Source organism: Ambystoma mexicanum, chromosome 11, assembly GCF_040938575.1.
Source record: "Ambystoma mexicanum isolate Mex_15411 chromosome 11, UKY_AmexF1_1, whole genome shotgun sequence".
NCBI classification, from domain to species: Eukaryota; Metazoa; Chordata; class Amphibia; order Caudata; family Ambystomatidae; genus Ambystoma; species Ambystoma mexicanum.
This window is the reverse complement of record NC_090934.1, coordinates 822,424,876-822,441,046: the sequence shown is the minus strand read 5'-3', so window position 1 is coordinate 822,441,046 and position 16,171 is coordinate 822,424,876. Positions and strand designations below refer to the sequence as shown.

Sequence of the window (16,171 nt, the reverse complement as noted above, 5' to 3'; positions counted from 1 at the left end):
AGCAGACGCACATGCGAAATATGCTGCATATTTTGGTGAGATATGGAACCCCACAGACTCACAGAGAGGGAGAGGGAGGGGAATAGCTAGGGAGATGTTAATAAGAGAAGGGTACACCCATCTCCCAGCCACACAGATTATGGAGCTACAAGCGGCTGCACCAATGGCCGAAAAAGAAGTATGGGTGAAAAGAGGATGTACAATGTCACCAACTGACGCACTATGGCGCCAGGGTGGCACTGGGAAAGTTGTAATACCGTTGGCACTGTTAAATACCGCCCTGAGCCAATTACATCACCCTGCCCATACAGGCAAGGAAATAATCGCAGCACGAATTAGAGAAGATTGGTTTTGTCCTGAGTTAAACTCTCATGTGTCAAATTTTATCAGCAATTGCCTCACATGTCAACAGTTTACGGCCGGTCATACTCTAAAAGTGATAAGAGGTACCATACTCCGGCCAGAAGGACCTTTTCGGCACCTTCACATTGACTATGTTGATATGATCAACATATGTCAAGGTAATAGGTATATGATTGTAGTAGTATGCCCATTTTCTAGGTGGATTGAAGCAGGGCCCTGTTCACACCCTGATGCGTTTAGAGCAGCCAAATTCATAGTAAGGGAGGTCTTCCCCAGGTGGGGAGTGTGCGAGGTGTTAAGATCAGACAACGGCCCACATTTCGCAAACGAAATGTTCCAGCATATCACATCCCTGCTGAACATTAAACACAAATTTGCATGTGCATACCACCCACAGGCTAATGGTGTATGTGAACGCCTGAATGGCTTATTGAAGGAGGCAATTGCTAAAATACAACAAACAACAAAGAAAAGTTGGTTGTATTGCCTTCCGTTAGCCTTATTTGAACTTAGAAATAGGCCAGGGTCCGACCACCACCTCACCCCTCACGAAGTGGTTACTGGACGTCAAATGCGCCTTCCCCTAACCCCAACGTCAAGGGCATTCACCGACCACGAAAGTTCAGCGAGTGTGTTAGGTGATGAAATGTATCAATATGTGTCTTCTTTGATTACTAGTGTCGTGTTTGTGTCTCAACAGCTCGAGCGCACACGGGGCGGGTCTACCAGCAATCAAGAAAAAGACGCAAGTACAGAATTGGGAAAGGAGAACTTGTGCAAACTTGCCAAAGGTGACCACGTACTACTTCGCAATTTCAATAGAAAGTGGAACGAGAAGAGGTTCACTGGCCCCCATCTGGTAGAGGACGTATCAACAAGAGCAGTAAAACTAAAGGATAAGCGTGCCTGGAACCACCTACATGACGTAAAGATCTACAAACTGCAGACCCGCCCCAGCGCCAACGACAGGTCCATTGGAAGAACAGCAACAACATCCCCGACAGCGGAAGAAAGTTTCATCACAGACAACGACCCAATTGTTCCCTCGGAGACGATAACTGACGAAGAAAGGGGTGATCCCCATACTGCCCACCCCATGGTCACACGCTCAAAGAGTAAAAATACTTCCGCCATCTGAGCGCAAACCCCCCCCATTGACTCCTAAGTACAGTTGTAACTAAAACTGAAGGACATTGCTTGCACCAATACACATGTAAACACGTGAATGTTCTCTTTTTTCTCTCGCACATACAGGAACTGCGTAATATTGTATTGTTAAGAAAAGCTAATTAACAAGTTCAGTGTACAGGCGTAGATGGTGCTGCCAGACGATAACTACCCAGAAGAATTGTCACACCAATTTGTATACGAAATAAAAAGGCCAACATACCTAAAAAGGAGAAGGGTACGTGTCTACTACACAGCCTTCCTCCTGGCCATAGAAAATTACATGCCCCACCTCCGCCCATACTTGCCGGTCCTAAGAGACCGATCACTTAGAGTAGCGTGGGAGCAGCTCTTCGCCTGGGCACTGAATGACTACTTGATAGGGAGAGCTTAAAGGAAACAAAACTAACATTTAATAACGAGCACTTTTGAGAATTTTTAGGCGGGCAACTTTAACGTCACAAGAATACGCTGCCAGGACTGCAGCAAGGTAAGAGCAAAATGCCGGTGAGATTAGCATATGTAATAAAAATAATAGGGATTTTTATGATCACCGGGTTCTTGGCTGCCTCTGTCTGGCAGTACAGCTATGCTATCAATTTTATTGCTGCACCCAAACCTAATATACCCCCGTTCCCTGCTGCAACAGGTGTTACGTCAGGTGGTAATAGTAACATTGCACCCAAGCAAAATAGAGTTAAACGCAGCACATACTCAGACAATAAAGGTATTGATAATTATGTACAAGATTCAGCACACGTCACAAACAACATATGGTACCAGCACATGACCCGCATTGGTAAGCAGACAACTGAGGATAGCTGTTACGTTTGCTCATTAATACCATACGCCATGAGCGCTTCACGAACATTTGTTGCCACTGAAATAGATGAAAAGACAGCACAGTGCATAATATATTTGGCCCTGTTCCAAACGAAAGGAAGATTTCAAGGAACAGTAGTGCACATGACATGGAAAACACGAGACTCATACCCATATGAAAACAACTTCCTCAAGACCTATCTGAGTTATCACAAGACCAGTTTACATGCTGAAGCATTCAAATACATAACAAGTGGCCCTGCAAAAGGAGAAACAAAGAAGGTAACACTGCAGTATCTACCATGTGATTGGTACGCCACTGAAGTTCCGGGTAAACAAGGATGCTGGGAGAGGCCGCTACTGACGATAACAGGAAAGGTGTATCTGGACAACAGCTGGGAGATAGGAGTGATTGGCAGCAACATGGTAACAAAAGAAACTATCTCAACCATCGAGACACACAATCATCGATGTTGGACGACGTGGATCAAGTACGTACCAATGCTCACGTGGGTAGAAGAAGATGAAGACCCAATAACAATACTACCATTGACTGCGCCCAAAGTATGCTACCAGCATAAAGGAGAGGTGGACGTAGGATATAACACCAATTGTGCAAGCGTGATGGAGTTACCTGAGGGGGGAGCGGGAACAGCAGTAATAATGGACCATTATTGGGCCTGTGGAGAAAAGGCATATCATACACTGCCTCCCCTGTGGAATGGTGTGTACACAATGGTACACGTCAATGTACCATCATTAGTGGTACCTAAGAAGCATGTCGATGTGGCGAAATTCCCTAAAATGGATGAAGGGGATAAGAGAAGAAAGAGATCTGCACCACCTCAGAAGGAGCAAGAGAACAGGACCAACAGCAATGATACTGTCCTAAATAGGAGAAAACGACAAGGAGAGCCACTGACAGGAAATTACCTGTGGGGAAGGTCGGAAACGGAACTAACATCAATACCGCCAGAACACAGACTATTCAGCAGAGCAGCAATGTTCTTCTCCTCAATAATACATCCGGGACTGCAGGCATACGCAAACGCAAAATGGCTCCAAATAACCATATGGGAACTAATGATGACCATCAATTCAACAGTAAATGGGTTCAACGCAATTAAAGAGGAGCTGCGAGCTGTAAGGATGGTAGCACTCCAGAACAGATATGTATTGGACCTTCTCACAGCAATGGAAGGAGGAGTTTGTGCAAAGATAGGACAATCTTGCTGCACGTTCATACCTGCCAACGATGCTGACAATGGTACACTGACAGAAGCAGTATCACAATTGGCCCAGATGCACTCCAAAATGATGGATGAAAGTAACGGTGTAGACAAGGATAAGAGCTGGTTTTCACTATTATGGTCATGGATGCCATCCTGGCTGTCAGATGGACTGAAAATAATAGTGGGGTGTACTATTTTGGCTGGAGCTACTCTGATCATAATTAGATTTTGGAAGGCCCGGAAGGCACGCACGACTGACGAGTTGCTGGAAATGGTGGGAATGCACCCCTTAATGCCAGCAGATGACGGCCAGCATACAGGGGTGATAATACAAGAGAGGGAGAAGTTGCGCACCCAAATCATCACCAACCATCTAGACCCACCATCAGTGAAGATCGAGAACCCAAGGAACCCCAGGAGCTACATAGGAAGATGGGTATACTAAGATATGGAGGGTAAGAGGAGATAACGAGAAGGATATGTTTGTGGTCGACAAGTCGACCAGAGGGGGGACTGAAGTGGGAGAATGGAAGACCAGGCTCCCGTCCTTCACCTCTCGCGCTTGGCCTAGAGGGTCACGGCCCAGACACCCGCCGCGAGAAGAGTTTGTCCATTTACCAGACGACCAGGTACCCTGGTACAGGAACATACGGATGTGTCCATCTGCCTGCCCAACAGCCCGCACTGGCCATGCCGACACCTGCGGTTCGGATCAGCTAGACTAAAATCCACACGTCGTTAGAGATGCCATGACGACCTAGACAACGGGAAGCACTTCTGTACAAATATACACACTGAACATTTCCACACAAATCTACACGAAGAACATACTCAGTGCTCTGACGTAGGCGACAGGCATATTCACGGACGTGCATCTTTATTATTTTTACATAGGCTTTCAGAATGCAGAAACGCAAGACGCATCATGAACTCATCTATAACGCTTGCTCACGCTTCTCTTGAAACCCATTACCACAATAGAGGTATAATGGAAACACGATACTGGTCATGGAAATATATGCTATTATAACCTAAAAGCACCTATGCACCAAACGGACTAATTATGCACCAGGCCCGAGTAGGCCTCAACCAAGAGCTCCCGTGGACATTAACAAAGCAAGAGTCAGGTTGCTGATCCTGCAGAAAGAACCCGGTGGAGCAACCAGCCAAGGTCGCAATGTTGCAAACTCACATTCCAAGAACAAATCATCAAAGGCACGATGTTGCAACCTCGCACTCCGCGCCCCAACGATAAAGTCACGCCGGCAAATTAAACCAAACGCGCAGTAGAAAAAACAATATTAATTGTGCAGAATTCTGCCTCTTTCACAGTCCCTCCCCACGTGACCAAGCCGAACTTGACGAGATGCCAAAACCCAGGAGAAAAAAGGCGTCTGGGTCCCTCGCTACGAGACACAGGCCGATACACTTGAAAGGCTCAATGGACATCTGCTATAGTGGGAGCGGTCAGCCTTCCACCTATGAATAAATCCTCACATTGTCTGCACGTACCCATATTGAAACATTGTTGCAATCACAGGTACACCGAGAGCTGGGAACAACGGTGGTCCCAGGCTGGGAAGCTCACGAGTGCACCAATCAGAACATGGGGCTCTTATCTCAGACGTCAGTAATATTAGCCAATCCTCAGGAGTCTTCATGTAACAATTCTTATGTATCTAATTGTAGGGACAACCCAGATATACCACCTGATTACACCTTGTCCACTAATATCATTCTCTATATGTGTACTATACTAACCCTACCACTCGAGCAACCAATTAAGAGTGGCGATAGGTTTTTTGTTAACTTTCTGAAGTGACGCAAGTAGCGCGTCATAATACAGTAAAAAGGGCCTGCGAGCCCCACGATTGGGTGTGTGTCAGGACGAACGCGTACGCTCCTTGACCCATCCCTGCCGTTTTGTATAAATAAACAGCAGAGTCACCTTGCTCCTTGTGTGTGTCTCATACTCTATCTCATCTGGGATATACGGGAGGAGTTGGGGCCTCCCTGCCCGGAGGTCTGCGGACGGCCCGGCCGACCCCGGCAGAATTTCCCCCCGACAGCTGTCAATATTTTCGTGTAATCGCTGAATGCTGCACTGTCCTGGGAACTCTAGGTGTGACTAAAGGATATATGCTGGGGCCCCGAAAGGGGGTCGGCAGGCTAGTGGCAATGCCCATCACTTTGCAGTTTGGGTTTGTGAGTTCAGGTACCGGTCTGGTGTCAGAAAACTGTAAGCGCCCTCCCAATCAACTGTCGTCCTGGATTGTGAGGATTTCCCCTTATACTGGTCTCAGTAGACACATTTCCATTTTACTTTTTCACTCTCGCATTGCCTATTTCTCTCTCTCTCATAGATACATTATAGACAAGAGAGACATTGTCAGCGAGAGGGTTGCACAGCACCTTCCCCCATTTCCCTAAGTGCATTGCAAGGGGCTCTGGGAGGCGTGCACATTTGTCTGAAACACAAAGATCCACTGGCAATAAAAAGCGTAGGACCCCATTTCGCATTTCTTAGAATTTGAGGAGGCACTCAGAGTTGTCTCGGGCGTGACTGTACCTTTCATAGGAGATGTGCTAATCCCCAAACCCTCTTCCTTTGTCCCAGTAATCTGTCTTAGTGCCTCTAGCAAGTTGTTTTCTGAAACAAAGCTTACCTGAACATCCTGTAAAATTGGTAACTTTTCAGTAGCAGTACAGTGCAGTATATAGCATTCCTGTTGCGCACAGCATCTAGATCCAAAAATTGCTTACTCTACCCCAGAAATTAGAATTCACCCAGTCAAACAGAGGGATCTATAAAGAGCATGGCAAGTAGTTAACATAAGCTACTTCCCCCAAGTTCTCTTGGTGCACTCTGCTGCCCTCTTTTAACAGAAGAATGCAACTGCAGGTCTTGCTTCTCAGAAAGGTACCTACGTATAGAAACCTTGGTGCACTCTTGCTAAATCTGCTGGAATGTGTCTTCTATTGTGCCCAAGGTGGTTGTGTATTTGGGGACTCAGGGAAGCAAGGGAGCAGTCTAATGCACTGCAGTGCTAAGAGAGGCATGCCTTTTTCAGAAAAAAGTTCAGGTTTTCTGCAAATCAGAAAAAAATAGCAATGCAATCAGGCCAAAGGCAGAACACACATGCCAGTGAGTCTCTGTGGCGCAATTGGTTAGCGTGTTCGGCTGTTAACCGAAAAGACGCTGCTGTTTTTGGCACAAAGACACAGAGTGTTCCACTCAGTAAACCTGAGTCATTTCTCCCGTGTTCTCTGGGTTCAGCCTACTGTCCCCTTTTAACACAAGTGCACAACTGTGGCTTTCTCCTCATAGCAAGTTATGCCTACACAGAGGACATTTGGTGCACTGTTGATGGGCTCTGTCCTCTACTAAATCCCCTGTGTTTGTGGATTACGGGGGGTGGGGAAGTGCTTGATAACCTGATTTGCTGTGGGAAATAGAGCTATTTTAGAAATATTTTCAGGTTGCCTGGGAAGCATAAGCAAACAGCACACCAATCAGGCCCCAGTGTAAGCACTGCATGAGTCTCTGTGGCGCAATCGGTTAGCGCGTTCGGCTGTTAACCGAAAGGTTGGTGGTTCAAGCCCACCCAGGGACGATGCATTTTGGCTCAAAAATTCAGCATGACCAACAATGAACTTCTGTTTACCTCTCGCAGGTCTCGTCTACTGACGTCCAAAAAATCCAATAAACTGCAAGAAATTCTTCTCGCTTGCTTTAGTTTTTCAAAACTTGCCATTCAATTCATAAACATCAAGACTTCATGGGAAGGGTTTGGCTGCAGCGTGTACTGATGCACAGAAGGAAGCTATCCTAGCAAGTCTACTTAAAGAAGCAATGAGGCTCTGCAGGTCCATGTACGTCTCCTACCTTTATTCTGTCATCAGACACACCAGGTGGACTGCCACAAGGACCTCGTGGCGCAATGGTAGCGCGTCTGACTCCAGATCAGAAGGTTGCGTGTTCAAATCACGTCGGGGTCATACTTGCTTTTCCCACTCTGAAATATAAAATTGCTCTTCAGTATCTCGTTATTTCAACCTGACTGCATCTTTGTGCTCTGGGCCTAGTTGTTCTGGCGTTTCGAATGTAAGCTTTGCAGCAGGGAAGTATCATATTGACAGACACCCATGAATGACATGGTCAACCTTTAAAGCAGGCCAATCTCTATGTTTTACTGGATGCAGCAGAAGTATTTCCTCTTTACCATCTCTTCAAGTGGGCCTGACTGATGTGCTGTTTTGTGCACGCTACGTGGGCTTTGTAAACCATACCTCTGCCATTTGCATGGCCTCCTAGCGCTGTCAATATTTTCGTGTAATCGCTGAATGCTGCACTGTCCTGGGAACTCTAGGTGTGACTAAAGGATATATACTGGGGCCCCGAAAGGGGGTCGGCAGTCTAGTGGCAATGCCCATCACTTTGCAGTTTGGGTTTGTGAGTTCAGGTACCGGTCTGGTGTCGGAAACCTGTAAGCGCCCTCCCAATCAACTGTCGGTCCTGGATTGTGAGGATTTCCCCTTATACTGGTCTCAGTAGACACATTTCCATTTTACTTTTTCACTCTCGCATTGCCTATTTCTCTCTCTCTCATAGATACATTATAGACAAGAGAGACATTGTCAGCGAGAGGGCTTCACAGCACCTTCCCCCATTTCCCTAAGTGCATTGCAAGGGGCTCTGGGAGGCGTGCACATTTGTCTGAAACACAAAGATCCACTGGCAATAAAAAGGGTAGGTCCCTAGTTTGCATTTCTTAGAATTTGAGGTGACACTCAGAGTTGTCTCGGGCGTGACTGTACCTTTCATAGGAGATGTGCTAATCCCCAAACCCTCTTCCTTTGTCCCAGTAATCTGTCTTAGTGTCTCTAGCAAGTTGTTTTCTGAAACAAAGCTTACCTGAACATCCTGTAAAATTGGTAACTTTTCAGTAGCAGTACAGTGCAGTATATAGCATTCCTGTTGCGCACAGCATCTAGATCCAAAAATTGCTTACTCTACCCCAGAAATTAGAATTCACCCAGTCAAACAGAGGGATCTATAAAGAGCATGGCAAGTAGTTAACATAAGCTACTTCCCCCAAGTTCTCTTGGTGCACTCTGCTGCCCTCTTTTAACAGAAGAATGCAACTGCAGGTCTTGCTTCTCAGCAAGGTACCTACATATAGAATCCTTGGTGCACTCTTGCTAAATCTGCTGGAATGTATCTTCTATTGTGCCCAAGGTGGTTGTGTATTTGGGGACTCAGGGAAGCAAGGGAGCAGTCTAATGCACTGCAGTGCTAAGAGAGGCATGCCTTTTTCAGAAACAAGTTCAGGTTTTCTGCCAATCAGAAAAAAATAGCAATGCAATCAGGCCAAAGGCAGAACACACATGCCAGTGAGTCTCTGTGGCGCAATTGGTTAGCGTGTTCGGCTGTTAACCGAAAAGACGCTGCTGTTTTTGGCACAAAGACACAGAGTGTTCCACTCAGTAAACCTGAGTCATTTCTCCCGTGTTCTCTGGGTTCAGCCTACTGTCCCCTTTTAACACAAGTGCGCAACTGTGGCTTTCTCCTCATAGCAAGTTATGCCTATACAGAGGACATTTGGTGCACTGTTAATGGGCTCTGTCCTCTACTAAATCCCCTGTGTTTGTGGATTAGGGGAGGTAGGGAAGTGCTTGATACCCTGATTTGCTGTGGGAAATAGAGCTATTTTAGAAATATTTTCAGGTTGCCTGGGAAGCATAAGCAAACAGCACACCAATCAGGCCCCTGTGTAAGAACTGCATGAGTCTCTGTGGCGCAATCGGTTAGCGCGTTCGGCTGTTAACCGAAAGGTTGGTGGTTCAAGCCCACCCAGGGACGATGCATTTTGGCTCAAAAATTCAGCGTGACCAACTATGAACTTCTGTTTACCTCTCGCAGGTCTCGTCTGCTGACGTCCAAAAAATCCAATAAACTGCAAGCAATTCTTCTCGCTTGCTTTAGTTTTTCAAAACTTGCCATTCAATTCATAAACATCAAGACTTCATGGGAAGGGTTTGGCTGCAGCGTGTACTGATGCACAGAAGGAAGCTATCCTAGCCAGTCTACTTAAAGAAGCAATGAGGCTCTGCAGGTCCATGTACGTCTCCTACCTTTATTCTGTCATCAGACACACCAGGTGGATTGCCACAAGGACCTCGTGGCGCAATGGTAGCGCGTCTGACTCCAGATCAGAAGGTGTCGTGTTCAAATCACGTCGGGGTCATATTTGCTTTTCCCACTCTGAAATATAAAATTGCTCTTCAGTATCTCGTTATTTCAACCTGACTGCATCTTTGTGCTCTGGGCCTAGTTGTTCTGGCGTTTCGAATGTAAACTTTGCAGCAGGGAAGTATCATATTGACAGACACCCATGAAGGACATGGTCAACCTTTAAAGCAGGCCAATCTCTATGTTTTACTGGATGCAACAGAAGTATTTCCTCTTTACCATCTCTTCAAGTGGGCCTGACTGATGTGCTGTTTTGTGCACGCTACGTGGGCTTTGTAAAGCATACCTCTGCCATTTGCATGGCCTCCTAGCGCTGTCAATATTTTCGTGTAATCGCTGAATGCTGCACTGTCCTGGGAACTCTAGGTGTGACTAAACGATATATGCTGGGGCCCCGAAAGGGGGTCGGCAGTCTAGTGGCAATGCCCATCACTTTGCAGTTTGGGTTTGTGAGTTCAGGTACCGGTCTGGTGTCAGAAAACTGTAAGCGCCCTCCCAATCAACTGTCGGTCCTGGATTGTGAGGATTTCCCCTTATACTGGTCTCAGTAGACACATTTCCATTTTACTTTTTCACTCTCGCATTGCCTATTTCTCTCTCTCTCATAGATACATTATAGACAAGAGAGACATTGTCAGCGAGAGGGCTTCACAGCACCTTCCCCCCTTTCCCTAAGTGCATTGCAAGGGGCTCTGGGAGGCGTGCACATTAGTCTGAAACACAAAGATCCACTGGCAATAAAAAGCGTAGGACCCCAATTCGCATTTCTTAGAATTTGAGGAGGCACTCAGAGTTGTCTCGGGCGTGACTGTACCTTTCATAGGAGATGTGCTAATCCCCAAACCCTCTTCCTTTGTCCCAGTAATCTGTCCTAGGGCCTCTAGCAAGTTGTTTTCTGAAACAAAGCTTACCTGAACATCCTGTAAAATTGGTAACTTTTCAGTAGCAGTACAGTGCAGTATATAGCATTCCTGTTGCGCACAGCATCTAGATCCAAAAATTGCTTACTCTACCCCAGAAATTAGAATTCACTCAGTCAAACAGAGGGATCTATAAAGAGCATGGCAAATAGTTAACATAAGCTACTTCCCCCAAGTTCTCTTGGTGCACTCTGCTGCCCTCTTTTAACAGAAGAATGCAACTGCAGGTCTTGCTTCTCAGCAAGGTACCTACATATAGAAACCTTGGTGCACTCTTGCTAAATCTGCTGGAATGTGTCTTCTATTGTGCCCAAGGTGGTTGTGGATTTGGGGACTCAGGGAAGCAAGGGAGCAGTCTAATGCAGTGCAGTGCTAAGAGAGGCATGCCTTTTTCAGAAAAAAGTTCAGGTTTTCTGCCAATCAGAAAAAAATAGCAATGCAATCAGGCCAAAGGCAGAGCACACATGCCAGTGAGTCTCTGTGGCGCAATTGGTTAGCGCGTTCGGCTGTTAACCGAAAAGACGCTGCTGTTTTTGGCACAAAGACACAGAGTGTTCCACTCAGTAAACCTGAGTCATTTCTCCCGTGTTCTCTGGGTTCAGCCTACTGTCCCCTTTTAACACAAGTGCGCAACTGTGGCTTTCTCCTCATAGCAAGTTATGCCTACACAGAGGACATTTGGTGCACTGTTGATGGGCTCTGTCCTCTACTAAATCCCCTGTGTTTGTGGATTAGGGGAGGTAGGGAAGTGCTTGATACCCTGATTTGCTGTGGGAAATAGAGCTATTTTAGAAATATTTTCAGGTTGCCTGGGAGGCATAAGCAAACAGCACACCAATCAGGCCCCAGTGTAAGCACTGCGTGAGTCTCTGTGGCGCAATCGGTTAGCGCGTTCGGCTGTTAACCGAAAGATTGGTGGATCAAGCCCACCCAGGGACGATGCATTTTGGCTCAAAAATTCAGCATGACCAACTATGAACTTCTGTTTACCTCTCGCAGGTCTCGTCTGCTGACGTCCAAAAAATCCAATAAACTGCAAGCAATTCTTCTCGCTTGCTTTAGTTTTTCAAAACTTGCCATTCAATTCATAAACATCAAGACTTCATGGGAAGGGTTTGGCTGCAGCGTGTACTGATGCACAGAAGGAAGCTATCCTAGCCAGTCTACTTAAAGAAGCAATGAGGCTCTGCAGGTGCATGTACGTCTCCTACCTTTATTCTGTCATCAGACACACCAGGTGGACTGCCACAAGGACCTCGTGGCGCAATGGTAGCGCGTCTGACTCCAGATCAGAAGGTTGCGTGTTCAAATCACGTCGGGGTCATATTTGCTTTTCCCACTCTGAAATACAAAATTGCTCTTCAGTATCTCGTTATTTCAACCTGACTGCATCTTTGTGCTCTGGGCCTAGTTGTTCTGGCGTTTCGAATGTAAGCTTTGCAGCAGGGAAGTATCATATTGACAGACACCCATGAAGGACATGGTCAACCTCTAAAGCAGGCCAATCTCTATGTTTTACTGGATGCAGCAGAAGTATTTCCTCTTTACCATCTCTTCAAGTGGGCCTGACTGATGTGCTGTTTTGTGCACGCTACGTGGGCTTTGTAAAGCATACCTCTGCCATTTGCATGGCCTCCTAGCGCTGTCAATATTTTCGTGTAATCGCTGAATGCTGCACTGTCCTGGGAACTCTAGGTGTGACTAAACGATATATGCTGGGGCCCCGAAAGGGGGTCGGCAGTCTAATGGCAATGCCCATCACTTTGCAGTTTGGGTTTGTGAGTTCAGGTACCGGTCTGGTGTCAGAAAACTGTAAGCGCCCTCCCAATCAACTGTCGGTCCTGGATTGTGAGGATTTCCCCTTATACTGGTCTCAGTAGACACATTTCCATTTTACTTTTTCACTCTCGCATTGCCTATTTCTCTCTCTCTCATAGGTACATTATAGACAAGAGAGACATTGTCAGCGAGAGGGCTTCAGAGCACCTTCCCATATTTCCCTAAGTGCATTGCAAGGGGCTCTGGGAGGCGTGCACATTAGTCTGAAACACAAAGATCCACTGGCAATAAAAAGCGTAGGACCCCAATTCGCATTTCTTAGAATTTGAGGAGGCACTCAGAGTTGTCTTGGGCGTGACTGTACCTTTCATAGTGCTAATCCCCAAACCCTCTTCCTTTGTCCCAGTAATCTGTCTTAGTGCCTCTAGCAAGTTGTTTTCTGAAACAAAGCTTACCTGAACATCCTGTAAAATTGGTAACTTTTCAGTAGCAGTACAGTGCAGTATATAGCATTCCTGTTGCGCACAGCATCTAGATCCAAAAATTGCTTACTCTACCCCAGAAATTAGAATTCACCCAGTCAAACAGAGGGATCTATAAAGAGCATGGCAAGTAGTTAACATAAGCTACTTCCCCTAAGTTCTCTTGGTGCACTCTGCTGCCCTCTTTTAACAGACGAATGCAACTGCAGGTCTTGCTTCTCAGCAAGGTACCTACATATAGAATCCTTGGTGCACTCTTGCTAAATCTGCTGGAATGTGTCTTCTATTGTGCCCAAGGTGGTTGTGTTAGGGACTCAGGGAAGCAAGGGAGCAGTCTAATGCACTGCAGTGCTAAGAGAGGCATGCCTTTTTCAGAAAAAAGTTCAGATTTTCTGCCAATCAGAAAAAAATAGCAATGCAATCAGGCCAAAGGCAGAACACACATGCCAGTGAGTCTCTGTGGCGCAATTGGTTAGCGCGTTCGGCTGTTAACCGAAAAGACGCTGCTGTTTTTGGCACAAAGACACAGCGTGTTCCACTCAGTAAACCTGAGTCATTTCTCCCGTGTTCTCTGGGTTCTCTAAGAGGATTCAATTCAACACTACAGCTAAGTCAACGCCTAGTCTATAATACTGAATGAAAACCCTTATTGATATATCTTTATGTCCAGTTCATGCGTTCTGGATGACTACCCCTATATAACACCCCTCTCTTGGAATCCTCCTGACCCCACTGAGCCAAGAAGTAGTTCTGTTTTGCAAGTTAAAAGGTTTATTTGATAATTTAAACAATAGATATAGATATCACGCTTTATAGTAAATTAATAATTGAATATCACACTTAATCTGATATGATAAATATTAACAACGGAGAATCTGGCACCAACACGCTTCTCTATAATCAATAAGGAGTTGACATGAAATGGATAAGGTAGCACACAGGTGAATAGGAACAAAAGAAGAAGGTGGTACAGAATGCTTTATGTAAGCTCAGGTGGATGCAATATTCAATGAATGCAGTACAGAAAATACTCAATATGATTTCAACCAAACAATGTAATCACTTTTCTCTGGCTATTCACTCCCCCCCTCTTTATGCAATGCAAGGAAATGGGAGGAAAGCACACAGTTCTCAGAAATGCAATCAATGTAATTCAGTTCAATCCCCCCCAAGCACGCTTAAAGAAAACAGATAGGAGTTTTGAAAACACAGGCCCAAATGCTTTTATATGTGCTAGCAATGGATGAGAAATATGCTGGAAATGCTTTTAATTCCCTTTCAGAGGTTCAGGGTGAGTGGTATCTAGTTAATATTAGTCCAGGCTCACTCTTGCAATGATTCAGGAATGATTAGCAGGTTAAACGAATTTCTGGCAAATGGAAGGCAAGCAGCAGCAGATTTTTTTACACGTGGAGAAATGTGCAAATCGCGGTAAAATTCGCGAATGCGCTGAGCGCTATTACAGAGGAACTACAAGGACTATCACTATCGTTTTGGGGTCCTAAGAAAGCCTAGGATCTCAGCTTCCAGATGAAAGTTACTGCAAGTCTCTAAGACAAACGGTCACGGAGATATGAGCGATTTAGTAAAGGTCGTTTTTGGTTTTGCAAATTTTAAACGCAGCACTTTTTCAGTTTTAAAAATGATGGCAGGATAACACAATTGCTAAGCTGCAGTTCTACTTAGATTAAAAATGGATTGAATTATATGATTTTAACTAAGAGATTGGTTCTGCACAGTTTTCTAGGTACTCACACTATATTCTTGAGTGAAATGGACCTCGCCACGGATCTGGTCAGGTTTTAGACTCGCCTCTGGTCTCTGCACTTCACAGTGATCTGGGTCAGCTCTCTCTGGTTCTGAAGATTGAGGGATTTAAAGTCTGGATCTTTCTGCACAGCTTTCTCTGGAGATTGATGGAGGTAAAGTATGGATTTTCCCGGCAGAGCTTCCAGCTGCAAATGGATTTGAAGGTCCCTATCTGTCCTGTCTCTCTGCTTTTATGTGTTTTTAAAATGGGTGTGTGTGAGCATCACTGACCCTACCTCTCTCTCAGCTTCTAATTGGTCAAACTTCCATTTCTCACTTGATTGGGGAAGGAACTGTGAGTCAGAGCGATGTCATTTTATGGCTTGCAGAGAGGACACTCCCCAGTCAAATTGCACACATTCTATATATGATAACAAAAGACATATTTGCACAGGTAAACATTGGTTTAAAATTACATGCACACATCACATATCACAGGAGATATACTCTGTCCAAACTTTGCTCTTCCTGGGGGCTTGCATTCAGAAATGGCAATATTTTGCACTTTTTAACTGGTTTGCAATACCGTACATTACCCCAAATTTACACACATGTGCGCAAGGAGTATGGACATTAGTTGATGAAGTGTCAGATTTTTCACATGCACACATTTTGAGTAATATCCTCTTTTCCGCTAAAACCCCCCTGAACATGCCACCGGTTCGAAAAACCTCTTAAAATGTGGGCAGAAAAATCACAAGAATTATGGTATCATTGATAAAATTTTCACATGTCCGCTCTATGAGTTATTCATCTTTTTAGAGTTATGTTCTGGCCCCAAAGGGGTGTGGTTTTCCTCCAGCACAAGGTTGAATTTCTGGTTTTTCCAGTTCTGCCAAGCCAGCTTGCTCTCACAGGCAGTGCCCCTCCCCTTTGCTTCAGGAGGAAGCTACTTTACGACCTCTGTAATAAACCATCTGCCTGGGTGAAGGGGGTTGCATTGTTCAGAGCTCCTGTGTTCTGTGGGGCTCCCCTTAATTCAATTATCAGGGAGATGGCATATCCTTAGTGTGGCCAGCAAAAGGCAGATAGGCCTGGGAACACAGCTGTGACTCAAGTTTCACTCCTGATGGGGGTAGTTGCCAGGCAGAATTCAGTTCCTTAAGCCAAGTTTCAGATAAAATGTCACTTTTTGTTCCCCAGTTAAGTCAAGACATTTTTTTACATATGCAGCTAGAATGCTGATTCTAAGTTCAAAACTATGACATTTAAACAATTGCAACCTATGTGACACTCAAAGTAGGTCACTCATTTCTCTTAAACCTTGAGATTTTTAATGTCTTTCAGTCCAAATTTACTTAAACTGCTGAAATCCCCAGCTCAGCCAGTCTTGTTATAAACCTT

General features: G+C 45.4%; 6 non-coding genes across 6 annotated transcripts; all 6 read left to right on the top strand.

Moving 5' to 3' along the window:
- The first annotated feature begins 7,124 nt into the window (after positions 1–7,124).
- On the top strand, positions 7,125–7,198 carry TRNAN-GUU (transfer RNA asparagine (anticodon GUU)). Its single transcript has one exon. It is a non-coding gene; the product is annotated as a tRNA-Asn (tRNA).
- Positions 7,199–7,511: 313 nt separating this feature from the next.
- TRNAW-CCA (transfer RNA tryptophan (anticodon CCA)) lies at positions 7,512–7,583 on the top strand. Its single transcript has one exon. It is a non-coding gene; the product is annotated as a tRNA-Trp (tRNA).
- Positions 7,584–9,373: 1,790 nt separating this feature from the next.
- TRNAN-GUU (transfer RNA asparagine (anticodon GUU)) lies at positions 9,374–9,447 on the top strand. The gene has a single exon. It is a non-coding gene; the product is annotated as a tRNA-Asn (tRNA).
- A 313-nt stretch (positions 9,448–9,760) lies between these two features.
- On the top strand, positions 9,761–9,832 carry TRNAW-CCA (transfer RNA tryptophan (anticodon CCA)). The gene has a single exon. It is a non-coding gene; the product is annotated as a tRNA-Trp (tRNA).
- A 1,790-nt stretch (positions 9,833–11,622) lies between these two features.
- On the top strand, positions 11,623–11,696 carry TRNAN-GUU (transfer RNA asparagine (anticodon GUU)). Its single transcript has one exon. It is a non-coding gene; the product is annotated as a tRNA-Asn (tRNA).
- A 313-nt stretch (positions 11,697–12,009) lies between these two features.
- On the top strand, positions 12,010–12,081 carry TRNAW-CCA (transfer RNA tryptophan (anticodon CCA)). The gene has a single exon. It is a non-coding gene; the product is annotated as a tRNA-Trp (tRNA).
- Positions 12,082–16,171: the final 4,090 nt, after the last annotated feature.